Source organism: Suricata suricatta, chromosome 2 (assembly GCF_006229205.1).
Source record: "Suricata suricatta isolate VVHF042 chromosome 2, meerkat_22Aug2017_6uvM2_HiC, whole genome shotgun sequence".
In the NCBI taxonomy this organism is placed as follows: domain Eukaryota; kingdom Metazoa; phylum Chordata; class Mammalia; order Carnivora; family Herpestidae; genus Suricata; species Suricata suricatta.
Genome location: NC_043701.1, coordinates 15,677,701 through 15,698,012, shown reverse-complemented (window position 1 = coordinate 15,698,012; position 20,312 = coordinate 15,677,701). Strand labels below are relative to the sequence as shown.

The 20,312-nt window shown below is 40.9% G+C and overlaps 1 protein-coding gene across 1 annotated transcript in view; it reads right to left on the bottom strand.

Moving 5' to 3' along the window:
* Positions 1 to 20,312, bottom strand: part of DGKI (diacylglycerol kinase iota) — a 286,356-nt gene that overhangs the window by 226,045 nt on the left and 39,999 nt on the right. The window contains exon 5 of the mRNA XM_029922877.1: positions 13,546 to 13,611. The gene's annotated coding sequence lies outside the window, so the exon portion shown is untranslated. The remainder of the gene's footprint in view (positions 1 to 13,545; positions 13,612 to 20,312) is intronic.

Genomic DNA, 20,312 nt, shown 5'->3' with positions numbered 1-20,312 from the left:
GAAATGAACTGAAACTATTTTTCTGTTTATGCATTTAACTGAGGTTTGGATAAGGGAACCTCCTGACCACTATCTGATTCCCTGTTTGACTTCATTTTATCCAGCGGAATTGTTGATACCGCCCTCACCTCCAAACCTTTAAACAACAAAAACAAACCAAACCTTCCTCTATCACTGCCATGTCCAAGATTCGCAAAGTATTGCAAAAGGCAAACCCTAGGGAATGATAAAAATAAGTCAAAATTTATTTCAAAACAGAACTTGAAGCATTTTGGTTCAAGTACTTTCTATAACTTTTTTAAAATGTTTTTTATTTATTTTTGAGAGACAGAGAGACAGTGTGAGCAGGGGAGGGGCAGTATAACTTTTGAAAGATATATATACTTTTACGCTTTCTAGATTTAATGTCTAAAATGTTCAGAAGCTAGATGCACGTTCATTATTTCTAGAAAAAATATTCATTATTTCTAGGGAAGTTTTCAAAGAAAACAGTTATGCTGCTCTTGTAAACTTATCCAACGGGATATAAAGGCCACGGCGATTTAATACAATAAAAAAGGAAACATTTCCAATCAGAGCAGCACCTCGCTGAGGATTTCAGACTGGCGGGGCTGTCTCACTGCAGCTGCTTTCAACCAGCTTGGGCTCACAAACAACTGTGACATTTGAGCACCACCAGCCGAAGCTGATAAATAACTAAGACCTTTGAGTGACTCCAGAGTCCACCCACCCCGACCTAATTGAAAAATTAGCTGATAGCTAATAGCTGATAAAAAAAAAAAATGGTACTTGTTTGACCTTAGACTGACCCAGACACGGATCCACACCAACCTAATCTAACCAATCTAAAAACTTTTTTTCTGACTAATAAAAAATGGCATTTTTCTAACCAACCATCTACAGACTTATGGACTAATACTGCCCTACCCAGAGTACAACCTTTAACTATTTTTTAATATAATTTATTGCCAAGTTAGCTAACATATAGTGTATACAGTGTGCTCTTGGCTTCGGGGGTAGATTTCCATGATTCATCGCTGACATACAACAACCTTTAATTTTTAATTAACAAAACCACCATACACCAATCCGTTTCCTGGTGCATAGATGTTATTGACGTCTTCCCCTTCAACACACTATCCATCCAGTCTTCCACTGATAGGCGTACCTTTGCCTGGCAATGTGAATCAGTGGATGTTAGGCCAGTTCTACAATGTGCCTTTTTCCTTGGTCTTCTCACAGTGAGAATTTGGGAGCACTGATGTATGTACCCTTATGGTTAGTGCAGCTGTCTAAGAGCCAAGATATGGAAGTAACCTAAGTGTCCACCAGTGGATGAATGAATAAAGAACATGTGTACACACGTGTGTGCAACACATGCACGTGCACCATGGAATATTGCTCAGCCATAAAAAAGGACAAGAAGGTGCCATTGAGATAGCATGGACAGACTAGGATTGTGCTAAGTGAAATAAGTCAGAGAATGACAGATACTGTATAATGTGACTTAGATGAGGAATCTAAAAAACAAAACAAATGAACAAATGAAAAGCAGAAACAGACCCCTAAAACAGAGAGGTGCTGGCTGCCAAAGGACAGAGGTATGGGTGCATGGGCAAAATAGGTCAAGGGGAGTGGGAGGTACAGGCTTCTCGTTATGAAATAAGTCAATCACAGGAAAAAAAGGTTCAGCGTAGGGAATTATAGTCAATGGTTTGTAACAGTGCTGTCTGGTAACAGATGGCAGCCACACTTGTGACGAGCACAGCATATGGACTTGTCCAATCACTATGTTATACTTGAAACTAATATAACCCTGTGCAACTGGACTCAAATAAGAAAACAAAAAACACAGAAAAAAGGGCAGCATTAATATTCTAGCTTATGCAACATCAATTTATTTACTCATAGAAAATCTAATTTACCTGAACTTCCTAAATCTCCTATGCTGATTTTACTAGTCTTAAGCTAAAATTGTATAAATATTCAATAATTTCATAATGTAAGCCCATGTGATCATTTTAACTGAATTATAATAAACGAAATCTTTATAAATGGAATTAAAGTAAGCGATGTCTTTATAACTTCTGTCAATGCTGCAAATTAGGAACCTACAGTGACTTTACTAGAATTCTCTTTGAGAAATCTTAAATCCTTGTCTATTGGGTTTATTATAACAGCATTATTTAAAGTTTCTGAAAATGTATCAATGCCCTTATTATCCGTAATATGCTCTCACTCCAGGGCAATCACTGACTTACACACAGAGGTTGACGCTTTATTATTTTTCTTTTTTTATCCTTGAAGCAATCTTTTATTTGCACTTTATTATTTTTCGATAAAACATTCTGTGTCCTTCCATTCTACGGTTTCCAGTAATTACAACACATGAATCAGAGTCAGTCTCATTATCCTCAGAGTTTCCACTTTTTCCATTAATTTAACTGAAGGTCCTGCTATAAACTACTGATCAGAGGTGGCTACATGGCTCAGTTGCTCTGACTGAGGGTCTGACTCTTGATTGCAGCTCAGGTCAAGATGTCTGAGTCATGAGATCGAACCCTGCGTTGGGCTCTGCGCTGAGCACCGAACCTGCCTGGAAAACCCTCTACCCTCCCTCTTAGTCCCTCTCTGGCTCCCACACACATGTGCGTGCTCTCTCTCAAAGTAAATAAACAAACATTAAAAAAAAATAAACTACAGATAGTAATTAAATATCCTGAGTGGGGGGGAAGCAAAATTTTGGGCATAGTCTTCTTAGTAAAGTTGACTATTTCCAAGAACTTGAAAAGCCTAAGACTTAATTTCCAGAAATCAGTCATTTCAGAGACAGACGACTTCATGGAAGCAGACAGCTTACCTCAAGACCTTGTAATTAAGAAATAATTAGAACTAAGCCTCTAACAATGGCAATTGATTTACATTTTAACTATTTTTAACTGTGATATTTATAGTTCATATTTTTATGACTATCCTGATTCTAGGACAAAAATACTTTATACAAATACTTAGTGTTATACTCAGGATGGCCAAAACTGCATGTAAAATGTTAACAATTATTTTTATGTCTTTGTCATAAGATATGAGGGAAGTTCCTTATATGAAAGTACTTTCCTAAAGATACAAGCAGCTAATTATGATGAGCATCTGTGAAAATTAATTTCATCTGATCGTCCCATAATTGATACACTTCCCAATAAAACTATAACGCTGATAATATTCACCGAGCAGGCTGTTTTATTTAAAAACAACTTTTCCTAAAGAGGAGAGTGGTGTTACTAGAGTTACCACTGCAAATCACTGCAGCTTTTCAGGGAAGCCATATGATCTATAGTCTTGCTGACAGTATGACATTCTGGGAAATAAGTGGTTATACTTTTACCCGGTACTAAAAGAGGAAAATGGTCTTCTGCTGGCAGAACTAACTACGCTTTGCTTTTGTGTAAATTTAGGCTATTTGGATATAACAGCTCCCAGACAGCTGAGAAAGAGACTTATGAAATTTTCCAGAATTCCTCAGATTGTGCTCCCCCCCACCTTCGGGTTGACATGAATGTATGTCAAAGTAATGTTGCCATAAGCTGCATGCTTAGAAAAAGAAAGGATTCTGCTGTCTAGAAATAGTTTTGACTTCATATTAAGGGTTTAATAGTCAACTGACGGATTTTCCAACTATACCTAATATATCAACTATTTCTGTAAGATTTTGATTGCTTTTTTTTTCGATTACAGCAATCATGGCATTTCTAATCCACCTGATGTGGACTGGTTTTTTTGTTTTGTTTTGTTTGTTTTTGTTTTTTGCTCAAGTTTTGAATCACCATAAAGTGTTCCATTGCTCATCCTGGTAATACCACAAATGATCTAATAATCTTTCATACCAGCATGCCCAGCCAGGGAGGTGTACGGGCACTATGAAAGAACAGACTTTGTCTCCAAAGATCTAGCTGCAGGACCTCACCAGTATGGACCAGCTGGAATGGGAAAGTGTGTATTCTGAGGGTTCAGAGGAAAAGGGGGCAGGACTTCAAGCTGGATAAAGGAGCCTCTCACTCTGGGAGCACTCCTCTACAATAGAGCATTTAACACATTATCAGGAACCTAGAAGATTGTGTTTGTGACCCTTGATGGCATTCTGAAAACTTGGATAAAGATTTGTGTTAAGTGAAACAGAAATGCCAGAAAGACTGTGATAGAGGAAGTGATGAAAATCTCATAGAAATAGGCATGACAGAGTTGCTATGTTAGGCAAAGCTAGAAAATCCGTCAGCTGATTCTGTTCTGCAAGAGGATGCGAAGGATACTCTCCTCACAAAAGCAAAGAAAAAACTGGTAAGAAGGATCCTATCACTGTTGAGCAGCTCTCCTCTGTAGGGTAAGTCTAATGGTAGGAAGAGGCTAACAGAATGAGATACCCTGACAGCAACTGGGATTACAGCATCTCAAGATGATAGAGACCGTGTGGCAGCACTTGACCACTGAAGCAAGGGAAGTACAATTACTGCAACACTGAAGACAGAGAGCTATCAAATGGTTAATATAGTAGGACCTCTCTAGAGGCAAGATGGATTATCACAGAAAGTGGGTATTGCTCAACCAATATAATGCAAAGAAATCAAGAATGGAGGATCAAGAGATTGAAGGAAAAACACCCCCACAAGTCATAATCTTTTGCCTCATTTCTGGACTTAGACCAGTTTTCAAAGGTAAAACTCACTAATTAGAGACAGCAGTCCACAGGAGAAAAATCCTGCAGCATCACAGCAATGGTCTATGGCAGCATTTCCCCAGCCTCTAACTAAACAGATCTACAGACACTTACTTGGGTAGATGTACATTGGGCAGAACTGTCCCAATATCCTAAAGACTACTGGACAAGAGTCCAAGTTGATATTTGTACCCAATGACCTCAGTATGAAGCAATATCCTGGCGTCCTGTTAGGAGTACGGATGTATGAGGCCAATTAAAAAAAATAAAGTCCTGGACCAGGACTGGTTCACAGAGAGTCTCCTGGTCCACGAATCCATCAGAGTTAATTTCCCTGGTCCCTAATTGTGTAATTGGAGTGAACATATCTTGTATATTTGGAAGAACTCCACTTATTGGTTTCCTAGCCTGTTGTGTAAGAGCTAGCACAGAGAGGAAGCCACATGGAACCCTACACCAGCCTCCCAGTCATGTCTACATCAAAACCAAAGCCACGTTCTCAGAAGTAATAGGTATTAGGTGACATTAAATGATTAGTTTTTAAGTTATAATAATGGTATCATGCATATGTTTTTTAAAGCTGCTATCTCTATACATGCCACCCTTAAAACTAACAGAAGCAGTGGGGTGTTCCCCAAAACACCTCCATTCAATTCATGTGTTGAGCTCCTACAAAACCAGACATTATACTGGACAATAATGCTGGACTACCAGAAATTCAACCCGGTGCCTCCAAATGCAGCTTCCATACCAAATTGGGGATCTTTTGGTCTGGAGTGTATGACATATAGTCACTAATTTGACAAATGAATTCTTTTCTATCCCTTCCTGAAAAGAGAATCAAAAATTGTTTCCATTCACTTGGTAGAGTTCTCAGGGCTTTTTAACCCTCTGAGTCCTGTCCAAATGCAGTACGAAGGGACCGGAACACTCTGCAGAACACCACTTGATTCACTGTATCAATGACATCATGTCAAAATGAACGAGCAAGAAGTAGCAAGAACACCAGAAGTCTTAATGGGCCAGAAAGTGGGGCTCCTGGGTGGCTCAGTCAGTTAAGTGTTTGACTTCAGCTCAAGTCATGATCTCATGGTTCATGAGTTTGAGCCCTACATCAGGCTCTCTGTGCTGAAAGGTCAGAGACTGGAGCCTACTTCAGATACTGTGTCTCCTCTCTGTCTTTCTGCCCCTCCCCTGCTCACACTATGTGTGTGTGTGTGTGTCTCTCTCTCTCACTCTCTAAAAAATAAATAAACATTTAAAAAATTTTTTTAAATAAGACAAAAGGTGGGGAGATAAACCCTGTAAAAAAATCAGAGGTCCCACACATCAGTGTGTTTCTAGGGCTTCGTGGTCAAAGCATGCTAGAGTATCCTATCCAATATGAAGGACTGCATTTCACACTTTTCACTACTACCAGTGAAACACGGCACCTTGAACACCTCTGGCTTCTGGAGGCAGCAAAATGTCCACTGAGGAATACTGTCCTGATCTAGTTACCAGATGACATTAAATGCTTCCAGCTCAGAGTGGAGCCCCAAGCAAAACAACTCTGCACCCAGGTGCAGTCTGCAAAGAAAGTAGGCCCTGTCACTTGGGCCAAACAACCAAGAAGACTCTGTGCTACTAGAGATATGAGGCAGGAGAGGAGATGGCCTCGGGAGTTTATGCCAAACACCAACGGGAGAGTCATGACAGATTGGATTACGAAACAAGGTGGTGGCATCTGCAGAAGACAACCATATATCTTTCAAAAACCTCCTCCTATGCAGTGCTGGAAGAATGCCTGACTGCAAATCACCAGGAGGTCATGACCGGGCCCGTCAGATCACTAAGCCATAAGGTTGGGTGGGCCCAGCTGCAATCCATCATTACATTTAACTGGGACCATCTGGGATCCAGCATGTGTGGTTTCAAAGAGCACAGTACTATGTATGGGTGAGTAACTCAGACTCCCCATATCATCCACTCTTATATACTGTACCAGGCCTCTTTTGTTTTTAAGTTTATTTATTTATTTTGAGAGCAAGCGTGAGTGATAAGGGAAGGGGCAGGGAGAAAGGTAGAGAGGGAGAGAGAGGACCCTCAGCAGCCTCCGGGCTGCCAGCACACAGCTCAAAGTGGTTCTTGAACTCATGAACCACGAGATCATGACCTATGCCAAAACCGAGAGTAGGGCGCTCAACCAACTGAGCAACATCTAAGCCTCTCATCTGACTCACACCTATGGAAATAAGGAAGTCTCTAATGACCATCTGAAAGAGAAAGGAAAAAGCTGAAATTGGTTCGCAGATGGGTCAACATGGCATATGAGTCCAGGTCAAATGTGTATTACTGCTTTGCTAAAGTGTACTAAGGAATGGCCCAGAGAAATATAAGCAGGAAGAAATCCTTCCAATGACCGTAACTTCGGGTAGAGCATCTGGTCACCCACATTGTGTGAAAAGATAGGTAGCTTAATATCATATATATATGATATATATAATGACTCACAGGCAATGGTGAATGGCTTCGGAAGGAAACAGGGAGGTATGGGGAAGAGGCAGGTAGATGAACATATGAAAGTATGAGGAGTGAAGATCACTGTATTATGTATTAATGCCCACCAGAGAGCACTCAGTTTATAAAAACTCAAAACTCAGACATATTAACTTGGACCACACACTGTCATGAGCCATCCATGTGCCACCCCATGAAACCAGTGTTCAATGTTATTTGGATCCAACATCAAGTGATTCTACTCACCAAACATGAGCTGGCTACCACCCCTGCTGAATGTCTAACCTGCCAGCAAGATTCCAATATGGCACCATCTCTCAAAGGGAATGGGCTTCAGTCAGCCCAGCAGAAGAAAAAGGTAAGCCCATACCCAGAATGTGTGTTGATCCCAGTCACGGTAAGTTGCTGCCCCTCCACAGTGGAGAGGATTCAATGTGATCAATTTGCCATAAAGTAGCTCTTGGCTGGGCTCCAGTTGGTGCCAGCATAAAAAGGCTTAGAGAATATGGGACCCACCAACAATGGATCCTGCCTCACATTGCATCAGACTGGAGAAACTATTTTCCAACAATGGAGGTGCAGGAGTGAGCGTATAGCCATGAAATCCCCTGGTCCTATCACATCCCACACCATCCAGAAGCTGCCGGCGTAACAGAGAGACGGAACGGCTTTTGAAGGTGTTAAGAGACAGTAGCTTTTAGAGGACATCCTATTATACTCACTAAATCCACATTCATTTCATGGTGCTACTGTTTCCAGGGGAAAATATACAGAAGCAGAACCCAAGGAGTCAGAATAGAAGCAGCCATGCCTACCGTTGCCCCACTGGCCTGCTTGGGGAATTTACGTTTCCCATCCCCAGAACTCCGGGCTCCAAGGGTGGGAATCCCATATGGCGAACATCTAAAACATAGGACATAATAGGAGGCCCTTAAGCCACCACTGCAGCTAGTTACTCTGAGGTCTTTGTGTCAAGAGAGTAGCAAGCACAGGAAGGAGTCACAATCTTGGCAGGAGTCATTGATCTTGATCATTTAGTAGAGGTATCGTTCTTATTTAACAATATAGGCAAAAATGTATCTGGCACCCAGATAACCCACTGGGGCACCCTTTCTGCAGGTCAACTCCTCCCTCAGCACAATCCTAGTGCCTTCATGATGAAGGCACATCTGAAGAAAGAGCAACAGGGACCAGAGGGACCAAGCATCATATTAGCTGTAACTGGCCATGCCAAAGACCAAGGAACAGTGGCAGTAGCAAAATGGCCCTACAGATGAGACACGGAGTGACTTAGCCAATGGGGCCTGCAGAGCACTACTTCTGAGCCTTCCGCCCCTTGCCCCCTTTCTTTTTTATTTTTTTAAACTTTACTGAGGTATGATTGACATATAAAAATCTGTACATATTTAATGGGGAGAACTTGATGAGTTTGGAGAGAAGTATACACTTATGAAGCTATCACCACAATCCAAGCCATAAACACATCCATCACCTTCAAAAGTTTCCTCCTGCCCTCCTTAGTATTTTTTGTGATAAGAACACTTAACATAATATCTAACCCTTAAGCAAAATTCTAAGTCTACAGCACTGTGTTGTTCCCTACACGGACTATGTTGCACAGATCTCAAGGATTCATTCATCCTGCATAACTAAAACTTTGTCCCTTTTGACTATTACTTCCCCATTTCCCTTCCTCAGATGAATCTGGAGGACATTAACGCTCAGTGAAATAAGCCAGACATAGAAAGACAAATACTATATGATACCACTTATATGAGGAACTAAAAACAGTCAAACACATAGAAGCAACATGCTGACTGCCCTTCTCTTTTTTCCTGATACTCGGCCAAGGACAAAAAGAAAAATCAGGCTTTCAGCAGCTGCATTGTCAGGGGCTCCATGGAGAGGCTTGATTTCTTTGCCCTGGCTGTATTACCCACTTTACACTTCCTCACTGATCCTCCTGAGGCTAAGGGCAGAAGATTCCACTGTTAGAGCAAACACACACTGCCTAACCAGTGCAGAGACCCTCATCCTGAACTTCCGTTCCTTGCTCCTGACCTTGCAGGGCCTCCTGGTAGCTGACCCGAGGGCCACGCGCTTTCAGATTCGTGGAGAATGGTGCTTTAAGGTGGTAAGGGAACATCTCCCTTGGTCTCAGGTTCATTTTCTCCATCATTTTTATTTTATTTCCATTATTTTTCTCTAATCCCTTTCACTATTCATATCTCAACCATGCCGCATAAAATGGTTTTAACCATTTAGTCCCTTATGCAATAAAAAAACTTCTGTTAAATATACTTACTTTAATTGTATGTCTCAAATATTGTACCATAAGTTCATTTTAAATTAATTTTTAACACTATTTTTAACATTAAAGAGTGGTTTTGACATTTTCCCATTTAATTAATGCTTTGCTCTTTAATTTACTTAAACAAATTATAGATGATAGTATATATGCTTTATAGACAAATAATACATAATGATGTGGCATGTTTGTTTAGTAAACTGGAAGGCATCAAAAATGCAAACCACAGTTTAAGTAGATACTGTTGTATTAACAATTGCTTTCAAGATTTGATGTTTGAAAGGCTCGGAATTCTGATTTTCAAAAAGTTAGCTCATTTATTTGTATAATGTTTATATGTTTCTAAATGAAGAAACAAAAGATAAGGCCTCAAATTATGATTTACAAGCAGATTTTCACAATTGCCACACTGCTAGGTTTGGATGCTTGGTTCCTTCAAAAACAAAAGATCAAATTAGCCAAAATTGTGAGTATATATTTTCTTTGCATGCCAATTTTTTTTTAATTTTTTTAAAATTTTTTAATGTTTTTATTCATTTTTTTAATACAGAGAGAGACAGAGCATGAGAGGGGGAGGGGCAAAGAGAGAAGGAGACACAGAACCGGAAGCAGGCTCCAGGCTCTGAGCTAGCTGTCTGCACAGAGCCTGACGTGGGGCTCGAACCCACGAACGTGAGATCTGACCTGAGCCGAAGCCAGAGGCTTAACCGACTGAGCCACCCAGGCGCCCCGCATGCCAATTTTTTAAAGTACTAAGCGAACTTTGATCGAATCAAATATATAGATGCGGGGAAGATCAGTGAGAGAGAGGTTTGCAGAGTAAGTACGCATCCTCCCTTTCATCATTGAATGAATATAGTTTTTCATGAAACAGTATGTGCTAGATCAATCCCACTCCCTCTCCAGACCCACTATCTTTCTTTATCTCATGTCTCACTGTAAAAAGTTGATTTTTATGGATTGCTTCAATCGTATCCCTTGTGCTCTGGTTCCTACTGGTTTTGGCCACTGGGGATATATTGAAAGTTAGTGGAGTTGGGATATTTATCCCCACCCCCCAGCCATGTGAGGGGGCTAAGTCTTGTGACTAAAGGTTATAGCTTGTGTGAAGGGGGTTTCTCCACGTCCTCACCTCTTCAGACGTGACTTGACCATGGCTCCCTGCTGAGTTCTCCACTATCCCTTGTGGGGTTTCTACACTCTGCTCACACTTTTTAAATATTCTCTCAATTAAACACCCATCAAATTACATGATTTAAGGTTCAGTGTGCCATCTCTTTTCTGCCCGAACCCTAACTCTTATGTAATGTAAGACTATGAATGAAAACAATGTGAAATTACATAACGTTCAGAAACATGGCAGTCAGTCGGCAAATGTGAAAGCACTGAGCAACCGAATCATGAGCTCTCTCATCTGATATCCATTAAGTGGCACACATGTTCAGCCAAACACATATTCAAGGCTCAAGAGAAAAACAGACCAAACATTTACTTTATTCTGCTTTTGTAAAGTAGAAACCGAAAACACAAACACTCTTTAACTATAAATACTCCCTAACAACCCCAAGATTTTATAAAGCACCAGCTGGAAAAAACAAAGTTCTGCTAAGTGAAGTGATTATTTTTCACCCTGTCCCAAAGTATAAATTATGAATAATGTATAAGGCACATGTGTGTGTGTGTGTATTAGGGAGGTGTGTGATGGTTTAGAATCCCTGGATATGTAAGACTGTACAATCCTACTGATGAAAATTAGGCGTAGCACCAGAGTTTGAAATGAATTTCTAATCACTTAATCTGTAAATGGAAATAGATCCACTAGCTGTCCTTTAATCCAGACTTCAAGCCAGGATCCAAAAAAGGATATTTACTGTCCAGCCAAAGACACACAGGTCTAAGACCATCCCATCCCACCCCGTCAGTGCTGGAGTCTCTGAGAATTTGTGAGGAGCCGGACTATACACAGGAGAGGAATATACTAGTACGTTATTATGGGAACGTTATGTGAGGAGTCGGGATCACTGACTTCTAACTAATAGCTATGATGTGCAGAGAGCTTCGAGCACTCCGTGCCTCTGCCTGAGAACTGAGGCCGAGGAGGAGACGTGGCCACAGCAATTCAGGGTACGGGACTCGTCTTCCCCATCTGGTTGATCGTGCCAAAGGAACATAAGGCCAGAAAATGGCGCATAGTGTGACACTAGAGAACACTTGTCACAAAATACAATGTTTACTGATTTTCTTTTAATATAATTCCTCCAACTCTACTATGGCTTGAAAGTTATTGGGATGGTGCCAGCTACTAGAATGTCCAGTGAAGGTATGTTTGCAAGGCAAAAAGTTTGTTCATCCAGATCCTTCCTACCTTTCACATCTCTAACCGAAAAGTTGGCTGTGCCTGTCTACCTGTTTCCTCCCCCCCGCCCCTCTCTTTCTCTCTCTCATTGGAAAGTTGTAGATAATCTACAATCCACTAAGTAAGAGAAAGTCCACAATCCCCAAGGCAATACCAGAAAGGGTAGGGTAGGTGGAGCCAATGAAGGAAGATCATATACGAATAGAGGATTAACCTGCTTCTTCCCACCCACATAAAATGGCTAAAAGATTCACTCTACTTCCTCCTCCTCCTTCTTTTTCTTTTACCTCCTTCCCTTCTCAACCTATTTCACCTGGCCTCTAGACTAGAAAGAAACACTAGAAAGGAACCAGCTACAAGTCACTGTGAACTAAGGAGATAATCCAATTATAATGGAAGGCCATACCCTTGTAGGTATGTAGCCTTCCAAAGAAAAACTTCATAACTGAGGCTACAGTATGATATTTCCTTTCAGCACTAGGCAAAACAGCAAAATTAATCTTTTTCCAGGTCTCACTCACCCTCCATATCGCTACCTCTAATAGCCAATGTTTTCTTGCATCCCCATGCCAAAAGTGCTACACTGGTCAGTTCATCTCAGCACTTGATCCAAAGGAGTCAGATGAATAAATAAACAAATTAGGAATTAATTGATGAGGAAACTATTCCCCCAAATTATCTTACTTTACCAAAGCAGAACTTCCCTTTACTGAGCTCAGCTTACTACTGATTTTTAAAAATCTTTGTGGTGCCTGGGTGGCTCAGTTAGTTAAGTGTCCAACTTCTGACTTTGGCTCAAGTTATGATCTCATGATTCTTGAGCGCCAGCCCCATGATGATATCTGCGGTGACAGTGTGGAGCCTGATTGGGATTCTCTCTCTCTCCCTCTGCCCCTCCCCACCACTCACATTCTCTCTCTCTCTCTCTCTCTCTCAAAATAAATAAACACTTTAAAAAATCTTTGTAGTGTGATTCACCACCTGTTTAACCATCCCAGAGGGTCCTTTCATTCTTAAAGTAGATCTCTGTACAATGAAAAATGCCATAACCCAAATCTGCTGGGGTCAATAACATGTGACATTTAGGGAGTTCCACAGCATGTGCCTTGGGACCCACCGTTCCCCCCACCTTCCTTTTCCCAGCAGCCCTGCACCCCAAGAGACCTTTCACCAGTCACACCAAGAGACAGAGGAGACATAATCGCCACAAATGAGGAGGCCATTTCTTTCCAGGAACTGGAATACATGTCTTGCTTCCGTGTTGGCCTTCCTGTGTTGAGTTCTGTTCAACACAATAACGTGTCCACAAAAACAGTGCTGCTCAACAACCCCCTGGTTTCTGCTGCTGAACAAGGAGATGGGCCAGCAGTTCTCAGAAGGGGGTTTTAACAAGACAGAATGTTATTTTTTTTAACCAGCGACAAGGAAACTCACTGTGAAAGTGTATCCATCTCTCCTAAAATGTACTAACACCCGTATTAATACCCCTGACTCTTGTGTGAGTTCTATAACAACTAAAGCACCTCTTCAGGAAAGGGATCTGGAGAAATAAGGCCTTTCAGAAATAAGGAGATGTCCTGAGCACTGGATTTGGTGACAGGATTTCTCTACCTTGGGCATTTGGGAAGGCCTGAGGAGCCTCCGACTGTGGCCAGGGGGTGCTGGGCCCCTTACCTTACCACACTGCTTACATTTTCCCTCCTGCCGACGCCTGTGCACCCAGTGATGACGCACAAAGTTCTGTGGGAAAACAAAAGTAAAAGAGTATGTTTAACTTTGCAAAGCCCATTATTAGTTTTTGAAACGTTTAAGCATATAGATTTCCATAAACTATAATCTAGGTCCACATGAGCGCAATACCAAATACGTGTATGTATGATTTGCTTAACAACAAATATGAATGCACTTGGAAACCCAAAGCTAACCCCCACGCTCAGTGATCTTCTGTATTTGTAGAAATCGTGAATCGGCTCCTCCCTCTGCGTCTTCCTCATGGCCACCCGGGGAAGCTCTTCCTCTGCTTCCTTCCTAGTAAAACGCTGTGCAGATGGGGGAGGTAACTGAAATGCCCTCAAGAAGGGGAAAAGTGAAGGAGAGAAGATGAAACACTCTCCATTTTTAAAAACAAATATGTATTGAATCCTGCATATGCCATCCAGGCACTGGATGAGACATCCATGCTAGGAAGAACTTTGAGAAACTAAATTCTCAGAAAGAAACAGGTCTCCTCATTCAGGACACAGAGGATGAGAATTTTTCACTAGCAAAAGTGAAGGAAAAGAAAAGATGAAGGAGGAAGATGACAAAGAAGGCAAGAGATGTGGGCCCACTGTGATGCTTTTGCAATGATCCTGTGTTTAAACTGCCCTTGGTTCTCTAAGCAAGATCAGTTTTCGAGGTCTAGTCTTATCTTGGGCCCCAGAAAACACAGAAAGCCCTTTTGCTCCCAAACAATCGCTCCTCTGGCAGGGAGTCAAGGAGACCCATTTCCACTGCTGCCAGGATATATCATAGGAGAGAAAGTCGTCTTCAGGCCCAATGGTATCAAGAAACTTACATACAACTCATCCTTCTTAGACCAATAGACCTAAAATATTTCATTTGTCCTCCTGTCCTTTTCCAAGAAAACACACCTTACCTTACATTAACATGTCTATCATCAGGCCACAACCCATATTTTCCCTTTAAAAGGCCCTTTAATATATATTCAGTCATTGAGCAAATAACTAGTTGCCTACTATCTGGTAGGCATGGTTTTGAGTACACAGGTATACCGGAAATAGATCCATGTTAAGAAAAACAAACGTTATAGCAACACATGAAATCTGGAGTTACAAAAATACCTCTAACAAACATTAGCATTATCAGTTCTAAAATGCCACCTCTATTCCTCTTCATAATGTCAAATCAATTCAAGCTAAAGCTTAAACAAAGAGCCTAGAGGAATAATGGTCTTTTAAATGTAATAAGATATAAAGACGCATAATGGTCCCACTAATTAGTCTAATGTTTGCCTTGCTTTTCCCACTGAGGCAATTTAATAAAACAAGGACACAATTCTCATATTGTTCTCAGAAAGAAGCTAATAATAATATCCTTGAGTACTAACTGTGCCTAGCACTTTTCAAATGCTTTGAATGTAATAATTATTTTAATTTTCATGAGAATTTCTATCAGTAGAGGTGCTATTCAGTCAGTATGTATCCAAAAATCCCATTTGTTGTGAAAATACTGAAATATTCCTATACTGCTTGATAAATTCGTTTAGTGCCCCTACCATCCCCTGGCTCCCCCCGACTGCCCTAGCCCCTTGCCCCACCCCCTCCACAGCGGAAGCCATTTCTACCCCTCACTATGAATCAACTAGAATGTTCATTTTTGGCATCAGAGGTCTCCAGGATCCTCCTCCAATGAGCAGGCTTTTGAAAACGAATCATGTTGCCAAAGTAAAGTCACTGGGCTCCCCCAGCAAACTGGGGATACTGGGCTGTGCTCACCTGGTGGTGGTATGAGCTTCAATGTCATATGGACAATGTTGGGACCCATGGCTGGCGGTGGCTTTCAGGACAGCGGCAGCAAGTCTGAAATCTGCCCAGTTATCAGTGCCCGTACCACCTACTGGGGTTCAAGTTACTGGACCCTGTTGGACCCCTAGCCCACTGCCCAAGAATAGGGCTGGGGAGGACCGGCCAGTTGCCAACTGTACTCCATCTCAATTTCACAACATTGTAGAGCACATTATCATTATCATCCTCCTTTTACAAAGTATAAAACTAAGGCAGTGAGTGGATACTTCAGATGTAAGGGTGAGAGCAAGGATTCAAGCCCAGCCAGGCTGGCAAAGGAGCCTCTGCTCTTAACCATGTTGCTATGCCTTTCTTCTGTCTGAGAGGTCAGGACCCAGCTCCTTCGGGAAATGACTTCAATGACAGTCAGTAGTAAAAATACTGAATATACAAAACTGTCAGACAGTACTATAAGAAAGAAAAATTTACTGTAATTGCTGTTAGTTTAGCAAAATCTGTGGGAAATTGAACAATGTCATTGATGGTAGAGAATTTTCTACTTATGGAGATTATGCATCACCTAATGACTATCAATTTAAGGAGGGAAATGTTGGAAGAATTTGATGCAATTGCCTATGAAATCATGGTTGACTCATGGGGTTATTTAGCTACTGACAGCTCTAATCAAAAGATTAAACCAAAAATTTCCAGAAATCAACGATTATTTAGAAATTATAAGAGTGACTTAATGAATCATTTATGGTTGCAACATGTGTCATTTGGTACGCAGATTTGTAACACCATGTAGTTTAACCTACTTAGGGAATAAAAAGGAACGTTTTTAAACTGTTTATTTAAATATTAACATATGACTCAGAAAGTTGTGACATATTTTTAATATCATGTTTCCTAGAAAATAAATTGCAAAGTAAGGCACAGATAAAGTAACTTAAACAAAAGCACTACTTTAGAGGAAACTGAGTAACTGTCTCCCATCCATAGCTCTGATATGAGTGGTCAAGCATCCATTTAAAATGGTTAAGTATCCTTTTGGCCTTCATAGGCCTAACAGAAATTTCTTGTATTGCTGCCTTAATATAGTTTGAACAAACAGCCAAGAATATGTGTTGAGTGGAATGGAATTCTCAACCTAAATTTTTGATGATGAAATCATGTAGTGGCCCCTTTGAAGGGGCATCAATCACCATATCAATCAGGGGGAGAGAAAAAGCAATTTCTACAGAATCACTGCTGTTTTCTAACCCTCATTACTAAGCACCTTAATTTTTCACACAATTTCCTTTTGGCGATTATTGACATCTCCTAAGTTATGGAACTGAAATTAGACTCAGGATCCTTATATAAGTGTTGACATACTGCTGTTAAGATACCAAAGCAAGGTTTCTAACACCATGATATCTTTTTATTACTCATCAATAATCTCTGAATCATTCACATACTATCTTCAAGTACTGGGCAAGGAAAAGACTATTACTTATGGGTGTTAAAATCTGTGATATATTATTTCAGGGTTTATATTTAGTATCGTTAGCAGACATACATAACACAATAGCTCACTTATTTTTCAAACAGCAGTTTAATTCCTAATATTATTCATAGAGTGCTTGAAAGAATCTTACAAATTATAACACCCAATACAAGCTTTCCTAAGCTTACGTCTTAGGAAACTGAGTTCCAGAAAGATTCATCTTAGAGGAGTTCAACCAACATCATTAAAAAATTTCCACAGGTCAGACGTTCCACAAAGCGCAAGGTACTCTGATTAACAATCCCACTCTAGGTCCCTGTACTAGAGGTGCCCAGAGTAGAAAGAAGCAGAAATATCATTTGAACCCCAGCCAAACTATTTCTAAGGTGACTGTTCTTTCATTTACATTCAGTAAACTACCTAACATCTCCTAATTAAGAATTTCAAATGAGTCATGCCTACCATAAGTTTCATCTTCAAACTGTCCTCTTAGGCATTTGGGGAGAAATTAACTCCTTTATAAATGCTTTCAGTCAACAGAAAGTCAACAGATCACATCCTCTGTGTCCTGGTACAACGAGTTTGGGACAAATTCCATGAGTGACCTCCCAAGGCTTACACTTCAGGGGGGATGACAAACAAGCAAATGAGTACCATTCATAAACAATTATGACATGCAAAGTACTCTGAAGGGGCAGAACAAGGTCCTTTGATAAAGAACAAAGTGTAATCTGTTTAGAGAAGATCATTAACGAAGACCTCAGAGAGGAAGATATTTGAGCTGAGGCCTGACTCTAAGAAACAGCCAGAAAGAGACTTCTAATACAACAGGGAAATACCTAAATATCTGAAGGTGGGGAATACCTCGGTCCATGTGTCAAGAATTAAAAGGAAGTCCATGTGGCACCTGGACGGGTTTGAAGAGGTATGCTGAGGCAGGACTACGCAGGCCTTATCCTGCCAGGACAGGGCTGGGCTTTACTCCAACTGCTGTGAAAGCTGGTGGAGCGTGTCAAGCTGAAAAATTACAGGACCTGACTTCCATTTTAAAAATCCTCTCTTAAATTTGGATGGACTGAAGGAGAAAATCAAGGAATCATGAAGAAGCTACCGCAATAGTCAAAAGAGATCATGGTGTCTTAGTCTAGGCTGCTAAAAACAGAAACAAAGGTAAGCAGATGGTTGGAACTCTGTTTTATAAATAAAACTGATAGGGCTGGCAAATGAATTAGATGTGCGGAATATATGAGCGAAGGAATCAATGATTCCTCAGTCTTTTCGACCAAGGGGCTGGATCAATAACCATCTCATTTTCTGTGGTGTAGAAAAAATTGGAAAAAAACTAGTTTTCATGGTGATGTTAATAAATACTTTAGTTTTAATATGTTATATTCGAGATGATGTGATACATTCAGTGGACATGCCAAACAGAACTCCAAGAAGTGTGGACTGGAACTATTAAAGTTAGGAGTTGTCAGGTCAGACATGATCTTTAAAGCCAGGAAATTGGATGAGCTCTCCCAATAAGAGTGGGCTGAGAGAAAACACGGCCCAATACCAAGCCCAGAGAAAGACATAGAAATAAGGGGGACTTAACCATGAAAGACAGTGGGGAGGACTATCCAGTGAAATAAGAGATTAGGAGCGATGTGATGGCAGAAGAGAATTTTAAGAAGGGTGGAACATTTAATAATTTGAATATACTTGAAAGATTAAATAAGAGGAGGACAGAAAAATATCTACTGGATTTGCTACCTAGCAGATGCTGATAAAAATAATTGCAGTGAAGATATAGAGTGGGAACCAGATTGGACAGGTTAAAATGACTAGGAGGTGATATAATGAAAACAGTTATATAGACAACACTTTCTGGAAGTTTAGCAGTGAGTGCAAAAATGAGAATCGAACAGCAGCAGTTAAAACACAGTTGGTGGCTAAGGAATATTTTCAGTCATTTATTTTTTAAGATGGGAGATGTCAGAGCATGTTTACAGTGATGGAAATAATCTAAGGGGGCGGCGAAAGAGTTGAAAATTTAGGAATGGAAGAGCTATCAAGTCCTTGCTACAAAGACAAAAGAAAGTGTTGAAAGAACTTACTGAGGAGGGTCTGGCTTCACCGAAGAGAAATGATACCACTACTAAAAACGGAAACAACGTATGACCCCTTGCAGTAGAAAGTGGCGCCCAACAATTACAGCTATCTATCTAGAGAAAGAGAGAAATTAAAGGACAGGGAAGCTAAGAGTGGACACATGGGCTCCCTGATTGGACACTCACTAAGCTATTCCTTCTGCTGTCCCACAGGCATTTTCTCCTGCATGAGAGTGCTTACTGAGTTACCTTCTGGCCAACGCTATGGTGCACTCGGGTGGCATCGAGGTACCCACAAGCCTATCATTTTTCCTGCACTTTCCTCACCTTATGTGTGACCTATAACCTTCCTCTTGCTGATATAATGGCCACACACAGTGGGAGAGGACAAGAGATGGGGACAATTATTTTTCCTCTCGCCACAGCCTCCACTCTCAACGTACCCATTTCAGGTTTTCTCCCAATCTTCCTATATTAGTAACAATGACATCAGTCTTTTTTCAGTATCTTTTCCATTAGTTGTCAGTAAGATGTCAGTGGCCCTCTCTGTACTCAAACAGCTACTTTTCCTTTTCTACATTCACCTATTCTCACAGTTCTAGTGACTATGTGCTGACGACTCACAACGATCTTATCTCTAACCCAATCTCCTTAAGCTCCAAACTCACATACCTACTCAAATCAACTCATTTTCCAATGTCTCATGTCTCATCGGTTTTCCAGGGCAGAAGCCTGGTTTACTCTGGACTCCTCTTTGTGTCCTTAATCCAATCAATTATTACATCATGTCGATTTTATTTCCTTCAGATTCCTATCTACTAATTTTCTTCAACCTCAGGCTTACTCACAGTTCAGATCACCACCAGAACAGCTCCTTAAATTCTCTCCATGCCTCCAATATGGCTGCTCTTGAACTACAAGGTACTCCCTCCACACTATAGTCAAAATAATATGCTCTGCTTAAAACAGTTTGATGCCCCCCACAAATTACCATGATGATTAAAACACTCAACTTGTAATGTGGCGTACAAAGACCTTCACGGCCTAGCCCCTGCTTGTCTCTTGGATTTCACATCTTACTCATTAATGTTCCCTCACTTTTGTGCTTATGAGCACGTGCTCTTTCTGTCTAGGAGGCTGTCACCCCCTGCTGACCCCTCTCTATCCACACCTTCACTCAGATAACTCATCTGGGTCTCAGTTTACCTGCCACCTCTTCCAGGAAGCCCTTCCTCTGGTGTCTTAACCTCTCTCTCCCATCCATCAGTGTATAGAGCCAGTTTGAGGGGTATACCAGCTGGAAAGGTTTCCAAGGGGGAAACCTAGATTTAGAACTGAAAATAATCTTGCCAG